The following is a 20,850-nucleotide window of genomic DNA, read 5'->3' on the forward strand; positions in this document are numbered from 1 at the left end:
CCGGCCCTTCCCGTCTACTTTCACCTGACATGAATCGGAAACAATGGGAAACCCGAACAGATAAAGTTAAATTTGTTTGACATTTCTAATACACAAAAAATTAAGTGCCTCAACTATCACTATGGAGTACATTGCCCTTTAAGTATCGGCTCGCTGGCTTTAGTGGGGACAGGGCTTCTGGGTTCCTGTTGCATGCGCACATCCAAACGCGCCTGGGTTAAACTTGGAAGTGGGCACGTTGGAGCCAGGATGCAGTCCCATTCCAAAAAAATCAACTACTTTTACTGCCCACCCCGCCCAACCCACCCGTTCTTGAGAGTTAAAATTACCCCCACTTTGTAGACAACATCTGCCTCATTAATAAAAATATAGAAGACATGCAAAGAAAGACAAACAATCTCTCAGCCAGAAAAGTTGGGTTATACATCAACGGTTCAAAGCCCAAGTTATGAAATTTAATATTGAGTCTGATGAAGAATACACCTGGAAGGTGAATGAATGCAAACTGTGCATTCCTTCGCCTACTTAGGAAATGTGGTGCAAGGTGATGAAGACTGCAAGTGTGATGTCAAAACTCGCATTGGAAAAGCTGGTGGAGCTTTTCAAACACTTCACTCAATCTGGACATGTGATTGGAAATAAAAACAAAGTTGAGACTTTTTAAGAGCAATGTGCTGGCTGTGCTCCTATTTGGATCAGAAATGTGACAGTCCAACAAAGCCATCCAAAAGAACTCAACAGCTTCCGGTGTAAGCCTACATTAGCTCTTTAACATCAGATGGTTTAACAGAGTGAAGAATGAAAGTGTACTTGAGACAGGATGGATACATACACTCACTATAACTGGTTATACTGACTATAGAAGATGGACCTACATTAGTCACATTCTGAGAATGCCTGACACATGGATCCCTAAGCAAATATGGAAATGGAAGCCATGAGGGAAAAGAGATAGAGGCCAACCAAGAGGAACTCTGTGCAACACAACACCAGATGCAGCTGTAGCTACCAGCTGAAGACATAATTGGATGGCGTCGATTGGTTACTGCCTTATGCACCTCAAGGGCACAATAAGAATGGTGATGATAATGACTAGTTTCCTTATTTTCCCCTCAAGTAACACACTCTCTCCAGTTTAGAAACAGGAGATTGCTTCAAGGTCTCTGGCAATGGTGTCCGAGAGGCAATAAGTGGCATGAGTAACTGCTTCTCTGATCTTTAGTCCCTCTGTTTTGGGAATGCTGTGAATTCACAACCGACCACTTCATGCACAGTTTGTTGGAACTTAAATACACTACACACCATGGTACCCACTCATTCTCCTTTGTAATCTTACATCTTGTTTAATATTATTGTCTTTCTCATCTATCTTTCTGTTTATTTTTGTTTGTATTTTGTTCTTTTGCATTCATTTCTTTTTCATTTCCTTTTCCTTCATTTGTTTTCCCTCGCGTTTCTTCTTGCTCTTTTTTTAACATTGTTTTTCAAAATCAAAAATCAAAACAGAGTGGCCAAACTGAACAATAAGTGGATGCTGTAAAGCTTGTTGAGAGCCAGTGAACATTGTCTGAGGCTACACTAACAGCATTAACACTGCCTGGGAAAAAACACTGGGCTTGGCAGTCACAGTGCACAATAAAAACAAAAGCCCAGTTTGGACGTCTAACTGTAGCTGTTTTTATCATTTGTTATTTCTAAACTTGCAACTGAAACATGGCCAGACAATTGGTTTGAACCCAGCTCTAGCTTTTTCTTGGACCACCCAGGTGTGCATTGTCTTCTGGCAACTTCTTCCTAGTTGTCAATAACGTGGTGCAAACACCCTGGGGGTAAAATTCAACTTCAGCAGGGAGGCAAAATGGGCGGTCATATACATGGACTGATGTAGCAATGGGCTGTGTTGTCTAGGAGGACTTTTAAGTTCAATCCCTTGCCCCCTTGAGTTAGCTGATCTCAACTGAAGCAGCAGTTAGGATAAGAGTTGCCCATGGTGCTCCTTGGCTAGGGTGGAGAAGGGAGAGGCAATCAGTTATGACCACTGCTGTCATATATGTAAAACAAAAAAAAACTTGCATTTATATAGAGCCTTTCATGACCTCAAAAGTGCTTTACAGCCAATGAAGTACATTTGAAGTGTAGTCACTATTGTAGAGCAGCCAATTTGTGCACACCAAGTTCCCATAAATAACCAGATCATCTGTTTTAGTGATGTTGGTTGAGGGATAAATATTGGCCAGGTCACCTCCCCTGCTCTTCTTCAAATAATGTCATGGGATCTTTTACGTCCACCTTAGAGGGCAGACAGGTCATCAGTTTATTGTCTCATCTGAAAGACAGCACCTCTGACAGCGCAGCGCTCCCTCAGTACTGCACTGAAGTGCAAGTCTAGATTTTGTGTTCAAGTCTCTGGATTGGGACTTGAACTTACAACCTTCTTGATTCAGAGGCAAGAGTGCTACTACTGAGCCACGGTTGACACCATAGCAGTAGCTGCATTGCTGAAAATGCTATCCTTCAGATGAAATATTAAACTTAGATTCAGGCTGCCTCTTTGAGTGGATGTTAAAGATCCTGGCCTGAATTTTCCAATTGTATCGCCAATGGTAACCCATTTAAAATGACTGGGATACCATTGGCATTACGATTAGAAGTGCTACCATTGAGCTATGGCTGACTGCATAGGGTTTGGCTGTTTGCCTTCCTTGGTTGAATAGCCTGCCATCATTCACTAAGCTCACACAAGAAGAATAGCCATTTAGGCTCGATATTTAAGGGCTGTCATGAAACTGTATTCCAGCATTCAGAAAAGAAAGGGAGAGACAATCGGAGAAAAAATAGAAATAGTGCACCAGCTTGTCACAGGAATGGGCCCACTGTAAGATCTTTGAAACCCTAAACCAGAGGTGCAAACTCTACATTATTGTTCACCTTTGTAATAGGTATTTTATTGTATTCCGAATAAAAAGGGGGAAGATAAATTCTGATACGATATTAGGAGGGAGGCGGGTTGCCAGCGGGCGGTCGACTGGGTGCGTGGGTAACCCGCCCAGTGAAATCGGTGGGTTTCCCACGCGATCATAAGTAAATTGAAGCCACTTACCTTGGCTTCCCGGTTTCGCGCTGGAAAGCTGCGCAGCGGGCGGACTGCGCACCTGCATCATAGGCTGTCAGCTGGAGGAGCCCTATTTAAAGGGGCAGTCCTCCACTGACTGATGCGGCAGAAAGGAGCGAAAATTACAGCATGGAGCAGCCCAGGGGGAAGGCTGCTCCCAGGTTTAATGATGCCTCACTCCAGATCCTACTGGATGGGGTGAGGAAGAGGGGGAGGACAGAAATCTTCTCCCTGAAGGCCTGGCTCGAGGTGGCAGATGTGGTCACCAGCACCACCAACATATCACGCACCTGCATACAGTGCGGGAGGCGCTTCAATGACCTAAGCAGGTCAGCCGAAGTGAGTGCACTTACTCATTCCCCTACACTCCGTCTGCCACATTACCGCCCCCACCCCACATCTCCATCTGCACTGCCAACACTATTCTATTACATCACTCCTCACACCCACTCAAAGCTCATCCTCATCTTACCTGCACTTACTCACCTCGCCAGTACTCATCCCACCACCACCACTCAACCCAATCCTCATACAATCTCATGGCTCTATCTCATACTCACCCTCTCATGCATCTCTTTCACGGTCAGCCTCATCCCACCTGCCACTACCTGTGCTGCAGCCGCAGGGCATGCATCATTTACGTGTAGTAGGAAGCGTAAGGCAAACGTGTCGTGAGCATGAAGGGGATGCACAAGGGTGTTTGACGGTTTGTCATGGTTTTTACTTATATTTGATTTCTGATCAACTCACATTACATATTATATTGTCACCACTACTGTCACGTCTTGGCCATTCTTGACTGGGCTTGTGCAATAATGCCCTTTCATGAGGTTCTCCATGAACAGCCTTGATGCCACCCATTGAGTCACCCTACAGTGGGTGTATGTGTAGTTGTACGACTACTTTGTGCAGGTGCCTGTTGCGCAGCACTGTGTTGTGTAGCTCCATGAGGCGGAGGTGGACGGCAGGCCTGGCGAGGCTGGTGATGTTGCTCGTCCTCCAATGGAGTGATGAATGCAGCAATGGACCCCCCCCACATTCTGACGGTGTGAGTGCGAGGGGGTCCACAAAGTAGGTAAATATGTTTGGACAGCAGAGTTTAGGATATGATTTAATATTTTGGAGTGTGGCAGGCAAAACTTTGTCTGAGGTGACAGAGTGCCCTGCTGCAATGAATGAGGGTTTACCCCACACCTGTTAAATGGACCTCTGCAGCTGCCACTGGCTGCTGGCTGCAACACGTCTGTTTAAACAGAGAGTGTTTCCCCCAGCATGGGAAACACACTCTGGGTCATCCAAAATCTGAATCCTCCTAAAATCTCCAACTAATGAGGTCTGTAAACGACTTCAAGTACCCAGATAATGATCTTAAGTGAGATCCCGCCGGCTTTGATTGCCGGTGGGAGTCCTGCATGCGGGGGCTGCGCGCGGACTGATCATTGGGGAATCCAGAAGTGGGTGGGTTGGAGCCGGGCTCCGGACCCGCTCCGGGAATCCCCAATTTTAGGAGCCCCCCCCCCCGCCACGACCGCACCTGCTCGGCCATCCGAAAATTGACCCCCAAGAGTAGAGATTGGAAACATTATCATAGCAACATAGTAACAGTTTCAGGCAGGAGAAGACCTTCAGTCCTTCCAGCCCACCTAGGCACAGTCTTCCCATGGTGCATTTCTAATAACCCTGAATCTCTTTTGTTGACAAGAACCTGTTTAGTTCCTTCTTGAAACCCATTAAGGGGTTTCCCAAATGTTATTGTAGCAGTTGTTATTAAGTTCAGATGGTTACAAACTAGATAAAACGTTAGAGTTTCAAAATGTGTGCTGTTTAGTACTCAGTCATTTCAAATAACTACATGTAGCTCTCAATCATACAAACATCTCCAGGTCAGCGGCAACACTCAAGGAACTTCCTGTGCCTCGCTATGAATACAAAGTCACATCATAAGAACATAGGAATTGCTAGATGATAAAGGTCCACCATCTGCCATCCTGGTAGTCACATTATAATGCGACAATGGAGTTGTTGGCACATCATAGCAATCAATCTCTATCAATTGGTCGACAACAGACCCAGTCATGAGGTGAAGAAAACCCCCAGTGACGGAAAGCTTTGGGAACCAATGGTCCATTGTCACCTGTTCCTCCCAAGTCTGCTACACATATATGATGTCTCAAATTACTCAAAATATTATTTTTCTGTAAGAAATCTATCTAATTTGCATTTGAATACTACCAGTATTGTTACACTTCTACATGGTGCCTTTTCTGAAATGGTAAGTGTAATGACATAGGTAGCTAATACTGCAGTCAAGCTTGACCATCCTGAATCATTACCGGGGCAGACTGGCTTCCATGTAAAGGCACGGGATTCTCACAGAAAAAGTAGGACGCTGATAATACAAAGTTATGGAACCTTTCACAGGGACACTCAGGAAATGCATGCCCGCCCCTGATCATTACTTAGTATCCTTCATCCTTTACCGTTTCTGCATTTACCTTCAGGCATCAAATAAATGATTAAGTGAATGTATAATTTGGTACAGCAGCAACAACTGCCATAGCAAATGAATTTTAAGCTAGATAAGCCAGCTGTTCCGGAAATGCAGTAGAGGAAATATCCTTCTAAAATATGTGCCTTTAAATGTTTTTGATAGAAGAAGAATATGTAATGCTGAATATGGGCAGATGTCACCTTGACCTCTGAAAACACAGACAGAGCTAATAATTTTTGAACTGCTGTGGAAAACCCGTCGGGCCTCCAAATAAAAGGATCAGCTACAGGGGAAGCAGAGGATTCCTGAGCAACTAGTTGTTGCTGTACCTACAGGGTTGGTGACATGACTAGAATTTTTGATTTGTACTGCATCAAACCTTATCCTTTAAGTTGCTTAATAAACACGAGGGTGTCTGCGGTATCAAAACGGATTGTGGGTGAATTTAAAGCTGATTTGCAACTATTTTTTAAATCAAGTTTTATATCATTCCTAAATGTGGACACATTGGAGCATAACACTTGAGGATATGGATTCTTTCATCAATTATTAGTTACCTGGACAATCTGAATTACTGGATTCTAGTAGACAAGCATAACCTGATATCAAGGAGTTAGTATGCGTGGGAATGTGGTATCACTGGGGTGGTCCAGCAGTATCTTTACACTGGCATCATGGATAGATCTCGGAAGAAGGAAATTGTATACAACACTTCCCATGTGTTCTGGGTCAGGGCATGAAGAATCAAAATGGGATGGATCAGCTGTGCGTTATTTGGGGTTTTTATAAAAGGAGTATACCAAGAGTTTGATTTTTTTCTGACCACATTTTTCCTTTGGGGAATGTAACAGTGATTCAGATTCTACAGGCAACGACCCTGCTCTGCTGCCAGTATATTTATCAAGTTAGGGAATGGAAGAAAAAACACTTTTGTTATCATTCCGCTAAATACTAAGCAAGAACAGGCCCGATAAACTCTATCAGTGATTAAACCAATGTGATAAAACCCAATGCTAAACAATAATGGGGTTATTTAAGTGAGGCTCCACTCTCAGCATGGAGCAGTGCTAGATGAGTGTGCAGGTTGTATGTTAAGCTCTATAGTGTTATAGCTCTACCTCCAAACCACGCTCCCATCAAGCAAGGCTCCACACTAAGAGTGGACCTTCCCAAAATCACCTCAGGTGCGTACTCGTGACCAATCTTCACCCAAAATGACCAAGCCAGCCTGAACAGAGTTCATGGAATTACAAGACAGCTAATCCGAGCATCCAACTGCTTCTTAAATGATTGCACAGGTTTTGCCTCTACTACCCTACCCGGAGGTCCATTCACATGTCGATCATTCTTTTGTGAAGAGGAACTTCCTTACACCAGTCCTAGATTTGCATTTCGCCAGCTTAGATTTTTACCCATATTCTATACTGTTTACCATTTTATATACTTCCAATCAGTTTAATAGAACTAAACGAGAACGCATGGGTTTTATCATTTTCTAATAATGTATTAAAACCCTATGTGATTTAGCTTGTGTTGCTATATTTGGATAGATTTTTAACAATTGTGCTCCCAGTGTGAAGCTCTGCTTTGGGAGTGCTAAATCCTAAAATTTACTTTGGAGTGCTTGTCATGGAAAGGTTCAGTTTTGACCAGGGCACATTCGGATATCTTCTGGTTGCTATGGTGACTACAGCAGGAACTGAACAGGTGCTGGAGGACTGGGAAATCCACAGATCCACATAACTCAATCTGCACCACTTTAGTGCTGAGTGCAATTTTCCAGCAGGGCATTTGACTGGCTTAAAGCGATTGTGACAAAAATAAGTTGCAGCTTCAACTAAACACATGAATGCATTTAAATTGAAGCTCAGCATGATTTCTTTGTCTGCCCAGGGTGAGATTGCATGCAAGTGTAAGGGAAGCCCTATGTATGGTCAGTATCTTAAAGGATCAGTGGCATTTTAGCCATTTTAAAAAAAAAATCTAGGTTTACTGTATTAAATATTGTTTTGATTATTTATTTTGATTGCCATTTTAGTGAACAAATTTTCATCACTTTTTAAAAATTTATTTTGTGATTTTCTTTCCTCTAACAGTACAAAATGTTTACTTGCAACTTAAAATAACTAAATTGTTTGCTAATTCACTAAAAAGTATGATTGTAATTGAAGCCTTTGCAAGATTTCAGCAGAACAGGGAGAACTTACATGGGAGATCAAGAAACCAGGCAAGGATCAGTTTTAAATAAGGCATGGCATGTCTTCCAGGAAAACAGTCAGGTTTGACCTGGGCTAAACGTCTCTGTTGGGGCAGGGCCAATTTTGGTATAGAAGGTGTGTCATAGAAAGGAATCAGCAAATGGTACAAAAATACAAGGTAGGTCCACCATTCATTTTACGTTTGGATCATCTTCCCATCTTGGCTCAGTGGTAGCATCTCGCCTCTTAGGCAGTAAGTGTTAGCGGCTATTTAACCATGAGTGCATCTCAATCAAGCCAGACAAAAAGCAAAATACTGCGGATGCTGGAAATCTGAAACAAAAGCAGAAAGTGCGGGAAACACTCAGTAGGTCAGGCGGCATCCGTGGAGAGAGAAAGGTAGGGTTAACGTTTCAGGACTTATGACCATTGGTCAGTGAAGCCTGATCCTGCCTTCACCTTTCCTCCATCGGCATGGACTTCCCAATATGAAACACTAGCCAGCAATCAAGAGTGGATAAAAATTTGCTGATTTTTCTCCTCTCCAGAACAGAGGAGTGGAGCTCAATGGTAGGACCCAACTGCTGCCCAAAGCAGGCCTACATTTGCTTAATTTTAATTATTTGATAAAATCCTTCAAATGCTAACAGCTAGCTTTAGTTAGCCATCGTATGAAAAAAAACCTGATATGATACAGTGGTGCTATTTTTTTTTATTCGTTCATGGGATGTGGGCGTCACTGGCGAGGCCAGCATTTATTGCCCATCCATAATTTCCTTTGAGAAGGTGGTGGTGAGCCGCCTTCTTGAACTGCTGCAGTCCATGTGGTGAAGGTTCTCCCACAGTGCTGTTAGGAAGGGAGTTCCAGGATTTTGACCCAGCGACGATGAAGGGACGGCAATATATTTCCAAGTCAGGATGGCCAGGGTGCGCCGGTGGTGGAGGGAGTGAATGTTTAGGGTGGTGGATGGGGTGCCAATCAAGCGGGCTGCTTTGTCCTGGATGGTGTTGAGCTTCTTGAGTGTTGTTGGAGCTGCACTCATCCAGGCAAGTGGAGAGTATTCCATCACACACCTGACTTGTGCCTTGTAGATGGTGGAAAGGCTTTGGGGAGTCAGGAGGTGAGTCACTCGCCGCACACTACCCAGCCTCTGACCTGCTCTTGTAGCCACAGTATTTATGTGGCTGGTCCAGTTAAGTTTCTGGTCAATGGTGACCCCCAGGATGTTGATGGTGGGGGATTCGGCAATGGTAATGCCGTTGAATATCAAGGGGAGGTGGTTAGATTCTCTCTTGTTGGAGATGGTCATTGCCTGGCACTTGTCTGGCGCGAATGTTACTTGCCACTTATCAGCCCAAGCCTGGATGTTGTCCAGGTCTTGCTGCACGCGGGCACGGACAGTTTCATTATCTGAGGGGTTGCAAATGGAACTGAACACTGTGCAATCATCAGCGAACATCCCCATTTCTGACCTTATGATGGAGGGAAGGTCATTGATGAAGCAGCAGAAGATGGTTGGGCCTAGGACACTGCCCTGAGGAACTCCTGCAGCAATGTCCTGAGGCTGAGATGATTGGCCTCCAACATCCACTACCATCTTCCTTTGTGCTAGGTACGACTCCAGCTACTGGAGAGTTTTCCCCCTGATTCCCATTGACTTCAATTTTACTAGGGCTCCTTGGTGCCACACTCCGTCAAATGCTGCCTTGATGTCAAGGGCAGTTAATCTCACCTCACCTCACCTCTGGAATTCAGCTCTTTTGTCCATGTTTGGACCAAGGCTGTAGTGAGGTCTGGAGCCGAGTGGTCCTGGCGGAACGCAAACTGAGCATCGGTCAGCAGGTTATTGGTAAGTGCCGCTTGATAACACTGTCGACGACACCTTCCATGCTGATGATTGAGAGTAGACTGATGGGGTGGTAATTGACCGGATTGGATTTGTCCTGCTTTTTTTTGTGGACAGGACATACCTGGGCAATTTTCCATGTTGTCGGGTAGATGCCAGTGTTGTAGCTGTACTGGAACAGCTTGGCTAGAGGTGTGGCTAGTTCTGGAGCACAAGTCTTCAGCACTACAGCCGGGATGTTGTCGGGGCCCATAGCCTTTGCTATATCCAGTGCACTCAGCCATTTCTTGATATCACGTGGAGTGAATCGAATTGGCTGAAGACTGGCTTCTGCGATGGTGGGGATATCGAGAGGAGGCCGAGATGGATCATCCACTCGGCACTTCTGGCTGAAGATGGTTGCAAATGCTTCAGCCTTGTCTTTTGCACTCACGTGCTGGACTCTGCCATCATTGAGGATGGGGATGTTTACAGAGCCTCCTCCTCCCGTTTGTTGTTTAATTGTCCACCACCATTCACGACTGGATGTGGCAGGACTGCAGAGCTTTGATCTGATCCGTTTTTTGTGGAATTGCTTAGCTCTGTCTATAGCATGTTGCTTCCGCTATTTAGCATGCATGTAGTCCTGAGTTGTAGCTTCACCAGGTTGGCACCTCATTTTTAGGTACTGCTCCTAGCATGCTCTTCTACACTCCTCATTGAACCAGGGTTGATCCCCTGGCTTGTTGGTAATGGTAGAGTGAGGAATATGCCAGGCCATGAGGTTACAGATTGTGCTGGAATACAATTCTGCTGCTGCTGATGGCCCACAGCATCTCATGGATGCCCAGTTTTGAGCTGCTAGATCTGTTCTGAATCTATCCCATTTAGCACGGTGGTAGTGCCACACAACACGTTGGATGGTATCCTCAGTGCCAAGACCGGACTTCGTCTCCACGAGGACTGTGCAGTGGTCACTCCTACCAATACTGTCATGGACAGATGCATTTGCGACAGGTAGATTGGTGAGGATGAGGTCAAGTAGGTTTTTCCTTCGTGTTGGTTCGCTCACCACCTGCCGCAGGCCCAGTCTGGCAGCTATGTCCTTCAGGACTCGGCCAGCTTGGTCAGTAGTGGTGCTACCAAGCCACTCTTGGTGATGGACATTGAAATCCCCCACCCAGAGTACATTCTGTGCCCTTGCTACCCTCAGTGCTTCCTCCAAGTGGAGTTCAACATGGAGGAGGACTGATTCATCAGCTGAGGGAGGGCGGTAGGTGGTGATCAGCAGGAGGTTTCCTTGCCCATGTTTGACCTGATGCCATGAGATTTCATGGAGTCCGGAGTCAATGCTGAGGACTGCAAAGGCCACTCCCTCCTGATTGTATATCACTGTACCGCCACCTCTGGTGGGTCTGTCCTGCCAGTGGGACAGGGCATATCCAGGGATGGTGATGGAAGAGTCTGGGACGTTGGCTGACAGGTGTGATTCTGTGAGTATGGCTATGTCAGGCTGTTGCTTGACTAATCTGTGGGACAGCTCTCTCAATTTTGGCACACGTCCCCAGATGTTAGTGAGGAGGACTTTGCAGGGTCGACTGGGCTTGGTTTGCCGTTGTCGTGTCCGGTGCCGAGTGGTCCGATGCCGGGTGGTCCGTCAGGTTTTAATCTTATTATTATGACTTTTCATGGCGAGATTTTACAACTGAGTGGCTTGCTATTTCAGAGGGCAATTAAGAATCAACCACATTGCTGTGGGTCTGGAGTCACATATTGGCCAGACTGGGTAAGGATGGCAGGTTTCCTTCCCTAAAGGACATTAATGAACCAGATGGGTTTTTATGACAATCGTGTAGTTTTATGGCCACCATTACTGATACTAGTCTTTTTTTTATTCCAAATTTTTATTTAATTAATTGAATTTAAATTCCCCAGCTGCCATGGCAGGATTTGAACGTATGATTCTGGATTATTAGTCTAGGCCTACTGGTCCAGTAACATAACCAATATGCTACCGTACCCTACGGCAATATAGTTGGTTTCACTCACTGTTTAAATGTGTATCATACCAGGTCCAATTTAGTATCCTCTGTTGCAGTTCATGCTGGACATTTTTTGTAACAGGCTAAACTATTTAACAGATTTATTCATGAGTAGAATTATTTACAGATACAAGCAGTACGATAGAGCACTAATCCTGGGAACAAGTTAACAAGGAGTTAATCAAACAAATAAGTCAGACAAGACCCCTGAATTATTCTTATAGAATTTGAGAGGAAGTATGTCTCAGAAAGAAATAACCAATCTTGCGCTTGATTGAAAACAGAATATAATCTTTGTAAGAATTACATAAACGTACACTACGGAGCTTAATTCATTCCATGCATCATGGCAAGACAAACAGAACTAAGTTAGAATTGGCAGTTCAATAACAGTTATCTTGAGAATAGCAGTTTCCCTTTAGGTAATTCTCAACAGCCCATCCTGATGAGATTACAGGGTGAATGTACCATTTATAGAACAATCGAACAAGGTACAATCTAGGAAATTCAATTGATGGCTCACATAAATAGTTAACAGGAAGCATTCTTATAGAATTAAAGAACCATCGATTTTAACGGCAAAGAAGGAGGCCATTCGGTGTCTCTTTAAAAGAGCAATCTACTTAGTCTCATTTCTCCAGCCATTCTCCAGGCCTTATTAAGTTTTTCTTTTCCAAATATTTATCTACTTCCCTTTTAGAAGCTGTTATGGATTCTGTTTCCATCACTATTTTTAGTAGGTCATTCCATGCCCTAATAATCCTCTGTATAAAAACATTTATCTTAATATCTCCCTTCATTCTTTTGGTGATGATCTTAAATTTGTGCCCACTAGCTACTGAGTCACTGACAGGTGAAAGTAGATTTTTGCTATTTAACAGATCAAAACCTCTCATAATTTTGAACACATTTATCATATCTCCCCGTAACCATCTCTAATCTTATGGTATAATGACTCTTAACTTTGCAATCAAAAAGTTAACATATTAAATTAATTTGTACCCTTCAAAGAGGTACTGTGTAGTCAACCACACAGGCCTAGAAATTCAGACGCGCCCACTGGAATGGCAGGGATCAGTCCCTGTGTCTGAATGGTGAGGCCTGAAGTGCACCCAATATTGGGGCTCATTACCATCGAGCTGGCAAGCTGCAGGCAGTAACAGGCAGCTCGCCGGCGAAGCAGAATGCTGCAACGCCTCAGGTAAGTGCTTAAAGGAGACTGGGAAGGATGGGTGACCGGGAAGGGGGGCAATTGGGAGGGGGGGGCGATTGGGTTGGCAGGGTAGGTGTGGCGGTGGGGGGGACAGTGGCGGCTATTGGGAGGTGAGGTAGCAGCGGCAATTGGGAGTGGGAGCAGTGGCCAGCAGCAGCACGTGTTCTTTGAACGCTGGGTCGGGAGGAGCACTCCTGCTCCTCCCGGCTCCACATTCAGGTAAATATATTTTAAAATCTTACCTTGTTGGTTGCAGCCTAACAGGCGGCCTGTTAGGCCACATGAAGATCTAGTTTTCCTGAGTGCAGCTGCACCGACTGCTTCAGGGCAAGCCAATCTTACAGTGGGGGCCTCAAACAGGCTTTAGGCCCGTTATTTGCAGGCATTGGCACCGCACACTAATGTTTTGGCCTTTACCAATATGGCTTCAGTGCCCAATAAATTGGGCGTTGCATGGCAGAGTTTCTAGGCCATCAGGTCTATAAGAAAACGTGTTGTCCCAAAAATTCTTGCGGTCCCACTCTGCTGGATAAGTGCATTGAAGCAGAACCCGCATCTACCCACACTAATTGCTGTAGGGCCCATCCCAAATTGCAGGGATGGGGCCATTTGCATAGCCGAGGTAGAGAATATCACAGATGCAAGGGAGTTGCAGTGATATCCTCCCTATGGACATCATAGGTCCCCAATTTGCTTAGAATAATGAGGCCTCTGCCTGATCCAGGCAGGCGCTTCGACTGCCCAGCCAAAGGCCCCGGGAAATATGGTGGCAGAGCAGGAATGTAGCTGTAAGTCCACCACCTCCATTTTAACTCCACCTCTGCCACGTTCCTGCCGGGCGTTGGAAGGTGGAATGTCCCCTTTAATATCCTGCAAATCCACAATTTGCTGAAGCTTGCAAATCCAAGCATTTTGATTGGTAAGCATTAAGTTCTACATAAACAGAAATCAGGTTATTAACCCTTTTTCTGTTAATGAGGAAAATAGAACCCCTAAGTGACTGCTCAAAGAAGATCATTAGCAGTGGTCTGGGAGAAGGGTCTTGTCTGGTCTCTTGGTTGGGAATGTGTGTGGTGAAGGGATCTTAAAGAGAACAACTGGAAGAAAATAAAAATGAGAACAGGCTTTCATTTATTGTAATGCATATGGAGCTATGTCTTCTTCATAGCAGTTGTGGCATTTCTGAGGACTGTTCCATAGTGAACTGAGGTTTTTTGTGGCACGTGCCATGTAAATGAACTTGTCCCATTAGAGCAGCAGTCAGAATTTATGGATGCACACATAAGCGTCTTTGACTTAGCAGTGCCTCAGGCACAGTCTCATCCAAGCAAAGTCATTCCTGTTCTTTTCTCCTGTTCCCTGTCTTAAAAATAAAGGAGCCTGTTTGTTGAAGTGTACAGTCTTTCACCCACTGACCCACTTCTGAGCCAAGGAAGGTTGAGTGTAAAGACTTTAATAATATATCTTTAGATTCTGAAATGCCAATGGCTAAAAATTGCTGGGAGGTTCCATGTGCATCAAAATGAACTACCTTTTCAAAAAAAGGGCAAGTCTTTAAGAATATAACAAAAATCAGTTAAGAATAAACCTTAACTGCAGAGTTCAAGCATTTACCACTTCGATACCACTACTAAAGCCAACAAATTCACAGCTTTGTTTTTATTTTGAGAAAGCTTCACATTTATATAGCACCTTATCACATCTCTCTGAAACACTTCAAAGTCCATTACTTACAATATATTACTTTGAAGTGCAGTTATGGTTCTTATGAAGGCAATTGCAGCAGCCATTTAAGCATAGCAAGATCCCACAAACAATAATGATACGAATGACCAATCAGTCTGCTTTTGGTGCTATTGATTGAGGGTGGAATGGTGGCCAGGACAAAGCAGTCCGCTTGATTGGCACCCCATCCACCACCCTAAACATTCACTCCCTTCACCATCGGCGCACTGTGGCTGCAGTGTGTACCATCCACAGGATGCACTGCAGCAACTCGCCAAGGCTTCTTCGACAGCACCTCCCAACCACGACCTCTACCACCTAGAAGGACAAGGGCAGCAGGCACATGGGAACAACACCACCTGCACGTTCCCCTCCAAGTCACACACCATCCCGACTTGGAAATATATCCCCGTTCCTTCATCGTCGCTGGGTCAAAATACTGGAACTCCCTTCCTAACAGCACTGTGGGAGAACCGTCACCACACGGACTGCAGCGGTTCAAGAAGGCGGCTCACCACCACCTTCGCAAGGGCAATTAGGGATGGGCAATAAATGCTGGCCTCGCCAGCGACGCCATGAACGAATAAACAAAAATGGGAGACAGGCTCTTCTTTGAATCATGCTGTGGGATCTGTCTGAACCACCGGAACAGGCAGAAGTTACATTTTTCTCCCGATTTGTTGTGTCTATGCCATTAAATTCAGTTTAATGGCCACTGCTGTTAGGTAATAGGCCAAAAAGGAAGCTAGATTTAGACAAAGTAATGCCAGTTCTTCCTTCTCCTCACAGTATGCCGCATAGCAGCCTGGTTTCAAATTGATAAAATGCACTTAACCAAGACACACAGCTTGAGTGACAGGCAGTCAAAGGGCTTGAACCCATGACATTTTGGTTCAGAGCTAAGTGCTCAATTATACTGAGGTACTAAGTATGCTGCTTTGTTTTGTGAAAACCCTGAAACCTTGGATTATTTATCAATAAAGTCTAAATACAGACTGTACAATGACCAATCCTTCCTGCAAAGCAGAAACCTTCACTGTGATGGTACAAGAGTGCACTTTCCTTGCTAGTTGATATTTCTGACTGAGCCAGTGCATATCAGTTGAAAAGAAACGACTGTGTCTGTTGGTTATATCTATCTTAGTATTTTTTTTTAAATCACTGCCTTGTATTAAGAAGGAGTCTAATTTATCATAAAGGGCAGTTATTACTTTAGAGAACTACTGATGATGACAACTTTATTGACATTTATCATATTGTATTTCAACCAGATATAAATATTATTGATAAATACTGCGTTGGGAAAAGCCATACATCAGAATGAAGAGTAAATCCACAATATGACTGCTAGGGAACCCAATTTAAGCAAGTTAAATGCTTTGAAAAATTCTAATTAAATAGCTCAATTAGAAAGACAATGTTATGTCCTGTTTTTAAACAGCACTGAGGATAGGCCATTAAAATCCATCCTATCTTTGTCCCTCAGCTTGCCCTGACCCAGAGGTGTTACTCGTTAGGAAATGGATGAAGCTGTTGCTCCAGTGGGTTCCTTTTCGCACATACACATGCTCACTCCCACTCTCAGATGGCAAATCTAAAAAAGAAGTGCCTTTCATGACCTCAGGACATCCCAAAGCACCTTACAGCCAATGAAGTATTTTTGAAGTGTAGTCACTGTTGTAATGTGGAGAAACACGGCAGCCAATTTGCTCACATAAGGTCCCACAAACAGCAACGAGATAATGACCAGATCATCCGTTTTAGTGATGTTGGTTGAGGGATAAATATTGGCCAGGGTACTGGGGAAAACATCACAACCAAAAGACAGCCCCTCTGACAGTGCAGCACTCCCCGCACTGAAGTGTCAGCCTAGATTTTGTGCTCAAGTATCTGAGCGGGACTTCAATCCACAATCTTCTGACTCAAAGGCAAGAGTGCTACCAACTGAGCCACAGCTGACGCCTAGTTAATTTGATAGTTCAATGATTACTCCAGTTAATAAAAAACACAATCAGCTCTTTATTACTGAAGGCAGAATCGATCAAAAAATCCACTTCCAGCGTGTCACACTATCCTACTTGCCAACATTTGTGAACTCCAGCGTGTCATAATGTGTTGGGAAGCTGCTGACTAAAGTCTCAGTGTTGGGCACCTACGGTGCTACCTGCTGCCATAAATTCAATCGTTTCCAAATGTAACTTATGGTGTTCACACATCAAAGGGTTACAGCTGTGAAAACTGCACCATTCGAAGACATAAGTATTGAATAGTTCCATTTTTCTAAATGGCAAGAAAAGAAAGAATGGTTAGCAGAACCCACAGACAGCATGGATAAGGTAGAAGGATTTGACTGTTATGTAGTCTGTGTTTGATTGTTGCTGGACATGTCAGTTAAATGCCTAGCAAACAATCAAACTATTTGTACTGTCACCTATAGGCAAACATTATCATCCTTTCCATGAACATGCTCTTCATTTTTTTTTATAGGTGGTGCTTCACTACAAGCAAAAAAAGCAAAGTGGAAATTTGTAAAGAGTTTGAGATTTTCATTTATATCGGAACCTCTTGTGTAACCACCTCTCCTGTTATTCTGCACTCTCACACATGAAGCTATATGCCTTCGGAATTCTGTGAAGTAAAATTGTATCTGGAATTTACTGAACAAAAAGCTAAGAAGATATTTGGCTGCTGACTACATTACTTCTGGATGGTTAAATCAGGAAGCACTGGACTGCCTGCTGAGAAATACATTATTAATATTTGATGGATTTTATTCCATGCCATTTCAGTGCCCATATTCTACACAGTAGTCTAAGACCCTTCTCTTTTTTCTTTTTCTTTCTTGCAGTTTAAATGATCATCAATTTATAAGGCTGTGAAACACCATTGTTAGATTTTTCATCTTCAGTGCAACTATCCTTTTATTATGAATTTCATACGCATTATCTTTGAACAAATAAAATCATTTAACATTAGCCTACCGATGAGGAATGATGCATTATCATTGTGGGCTGGGATACAAGATAACGTGGAATTTTTATATCTTTCTGTAAAGCATTATTATCATATACAGGGCCAAAAAGGAATTTGTTTCTAACTGGGAATTTCTTATTAATTCTTTATTTTCTGCTGCTTCATACAAACTTCAGGTGATATGTTCCTCCATTTGTTAATTTTAGCAAAAAATGTAGAGAATAAAAGGAGGTACACCACTTTATACCATGGTCTCACAAAAATGAGCAAACAACGCAAAATGTAGCCTTTAGTGTTTACTCCTACTTTTTCAAAATCACATCTCCTCATCACATAAAGAACCTTTCACTGACAGACTAACACCCATAGCAATAAGCACATTATCAGGTAGGTTTGGATGAAGAAAGACCACATCCCAGAATACCAACCCTACCATCTTCCCATTACATAAGTCTAATGTTCTGACCTCAGTCTTCCTTCCTGGCAGCCCATTCCAGCTGTTGATCACCCTCTGTGCAAAGAATCACCAGCTGTGTAAAGAGGATAATAATTTACAGCTGTTAAGCATGTGTGCATGCTCCACATGCAAACTTGATTTGCTCTTCAGTGGTCTACTCCACAAGAACTGATTTGCTGCGCACATTCAAATACAGAGCTGCTTCCATCAAAGTGATTAGGGTCTTCAATTAAGAACATAAGACCATAGGAATGAGACAAGGGCATTCAGATCGCCCAGCTTGCTCTGTCATCCAAGTCTTACATCAGGCCACAATTGGCATAAGGTTCACTCGACTGATTCCTGGGATGAGGGGGTTATCTTATGAGGAAAGGTTGGAAAAGTTGGGCCTGTCTACACTGGAGTTTAGAAGAATGAGAGGTGATCTTATTGAAACATATAAGATCCTGAGGGGACTAGAAGGGGTAGATGCTGAGGAGATGTTTCCCCTTGTGGGAGAGACTAGAACTAGGGGCCACAGTTTAAAAATAAGGGCTCACCCATTTAAGACGGAGGTGAGGAGAAATTTTTTCTCTCAGAGGGTGGTGAATCTGTGGAACTCCCTTCCCCAGAGAGCGGTGGAGGCAGGGTCACTGAATATTTTTAAGGCTGAGTTGGATAGATTCCCGATTAACAAGGGAGTCAAAGGTTATAGTAGGTAGGCGGGAAAGTAGAGTTGAGGTCGCAATCAGATCAGCCATGATCTTATCAAATGGCAGAGCAGGCTCGAGGGGCCGAATGGCCTACTCTTGCTCTTAATTCGTATGTTCATATGGCTAAGATGTTCTTTCAGTGAAAACCAACGGTAATGCCCATTTTTCATCGCAATTAATGACTTGTGAACAAAATCACAGGGAAGCACGGCCTTGATTCATGCATTCACTGAGAATGCGATCCAACAGGAACGACGAAAAATAACAACCGATCGTGACACACCTAAAACAATAATAGTTAACAATTCTCAAGCAGCCGACCAGCCACCTAACTGTCATAAATGTCAAAAAGTGAATTAATCCGCTTGTGTATTGTGCAGATGTTGAGAAAAAATTAAGAAAATCCCAATTTACCCACAAGGCCCTGCATGCCCTTTGACCCAGGCAATATGGTTTGCCAGGGGGATTTTGTGATCAACTGCAGTTGATGCCAGAATCTTAAACACTATCTAGACCTGACTGCCTTGCCATAAGAGTTACATAGTGGCACATTCTTTCTTCGATGGAGGTTGCAAAGAAAAAGGAAACTCTTATATCAGTGATCTGCAACCTTTAACTTTTTACATAACTTCTCAAAATAGAGCAATGTAACATTAGAACTAAACTGTCTCAAAATAATCCTGTTATAACCCAAAGAAAGCTTATATAAAGTACCGTAATAAATCTCCAATTTCATTAATTTTAATGAACGGAAAATCATCGCCTTCCTTGGCTCAGTGGCCATTGTTTTCTGATTATGCTTCTGTGAAGTGCCTGGCGACATTTTCCTACATTAAAGATGCTATATCAATGTAGGTGGTTGTTGCTGTTTGTCGGACTTTGCTATGCACTAATTGGCTGCTGATATACTTCTGTGTTTCTTTGAAGATTTCAAATTGTTAATTCATTTACTGTACTTTTATAGAGCAATACATCTTTATGAAACTAGGGAGTAATAACAGCTAATTATTGAATAGACCAATGGTCATTAATTGGAACTTGGAATAATTTTCCATTGAATCCCACAAAGCATAATGGCAATGTTCTGGGTCTCATGGAAACCCAAAAAAATCAACAGAAACATGTTGCAGTGGAGTTTTTAAATTAACTAACATGACGTAAAAATGATCAAGCCTAATTCAAACTCAAATGAAATATCAATAAGAATGGTACATTGAAACCTCTTGTATTACTGAGGGTTGCAGAACTCATATTAATTCTAGATGCATGCTGCCTGAGGCTTTGTGCATGAGAAATTCATTCACTGTCTATAACCTTTAATAAATGACAATTTTTTATAATATGTACTTTTCAAAAGAAGAGAGGTCAATTAATATCTTTAGGCCAGTTCGATTTTGAGCACCTGACAGTCGCTTTTATATCATTTAAATTAGAAACAGTACTGTGAATTTAACCCGTTAAGCACCAAACAAGTCTGCACCTTTTGGTTTCTGTGCTGTAACAGGTCCGTGCTGACTTTTTGCTCTGGACTGACGAGCACCATCAAAGGGGAAGGTTGGTCAAAGAACTCAGAGATACTTTCTAGAGCTCCTCAGACTGGTGATAGCCCATCTGCATTGCTTTGATTTCCATCTTCTAATTTCTTTTTCATTAGCTGGGTATCTAACATAAATAGATTGCCATGTCTAAGAGTCTCCAAGTCAAACTACTGAGAAATCCATAAAGATTGAGTTTCTCTTTGCCTGCTATGGAGTGTACAATCTCTCCCCAAAGGGACACACCCTATAATCTTAAGTCCAGAGGGCTTAGGTGCAGGTTGGCAACAGCCGTGTGAGAAACAAGGAACTTTCAAGACTGAGAGCGATAGATTTTTGTTAGGTTAGCGTTTCAAAGGATATGGAGCAAAGGCAGGTAAATGGAGTTGAGCTACAGATCAGCCATGGTCTAATTGAATGGCAGAGCAGACTCAAGGGGCTGAATGGCCTACTCCTGTTCCTATTTTTCTAGTCTGGTTTTATTTTTTTCTATAGTGTTTAGTCTCTTATGTATTTTTACAAGATCAACACTCCTTATTTTTAAACTGTGGCCCCTAGTTCTAGTCTCTCCCACAAGGGGAAACAT

At 43.3% G+C, this 20,850-nt stretch overlaps 1 long non-coding RNA gene across 2 annotated transcripts in view; it reads left to right on the forward strand.

Annotated features, from left to right (window-relative positions):
* The window catches only part of LOC137344552 (uncharacterized), a 39,717-nt gene extending 22,136 nt beyond the window's left edge, over positions 1-17,581 (forward strand). For both annotated transcript variants that reach the window (XR_010968388.1, XR_010968385.1), the window contains exon 3: positions 17,095-17,581. This is a non-coding gene — a long non-coding RNA (uncharacterized lncRNA). The remainder of the gene's footprint in view (positions 1-17,094) is intronic.
* The last annotated feature ends 3,269 nt before the right edge of the window (positions 17,582-20,850 follow it).

This window comes from Heptranchias perlo, chromosome 2 (assembly GCF_035084215.1).
Source record: "Heptranchias perlo isolate sHepPer1 chromosome 2, sHepPer1.hap1, whole genome shotgun sequence".
Taxonomy (NCBI): domain Eukaryota; kingdom Metazoa; phylum Chordata; class Chondrichthyes; order Hexanchiformes; family Hexanchidae; genus Heptranchias; species Heptranchias perlo.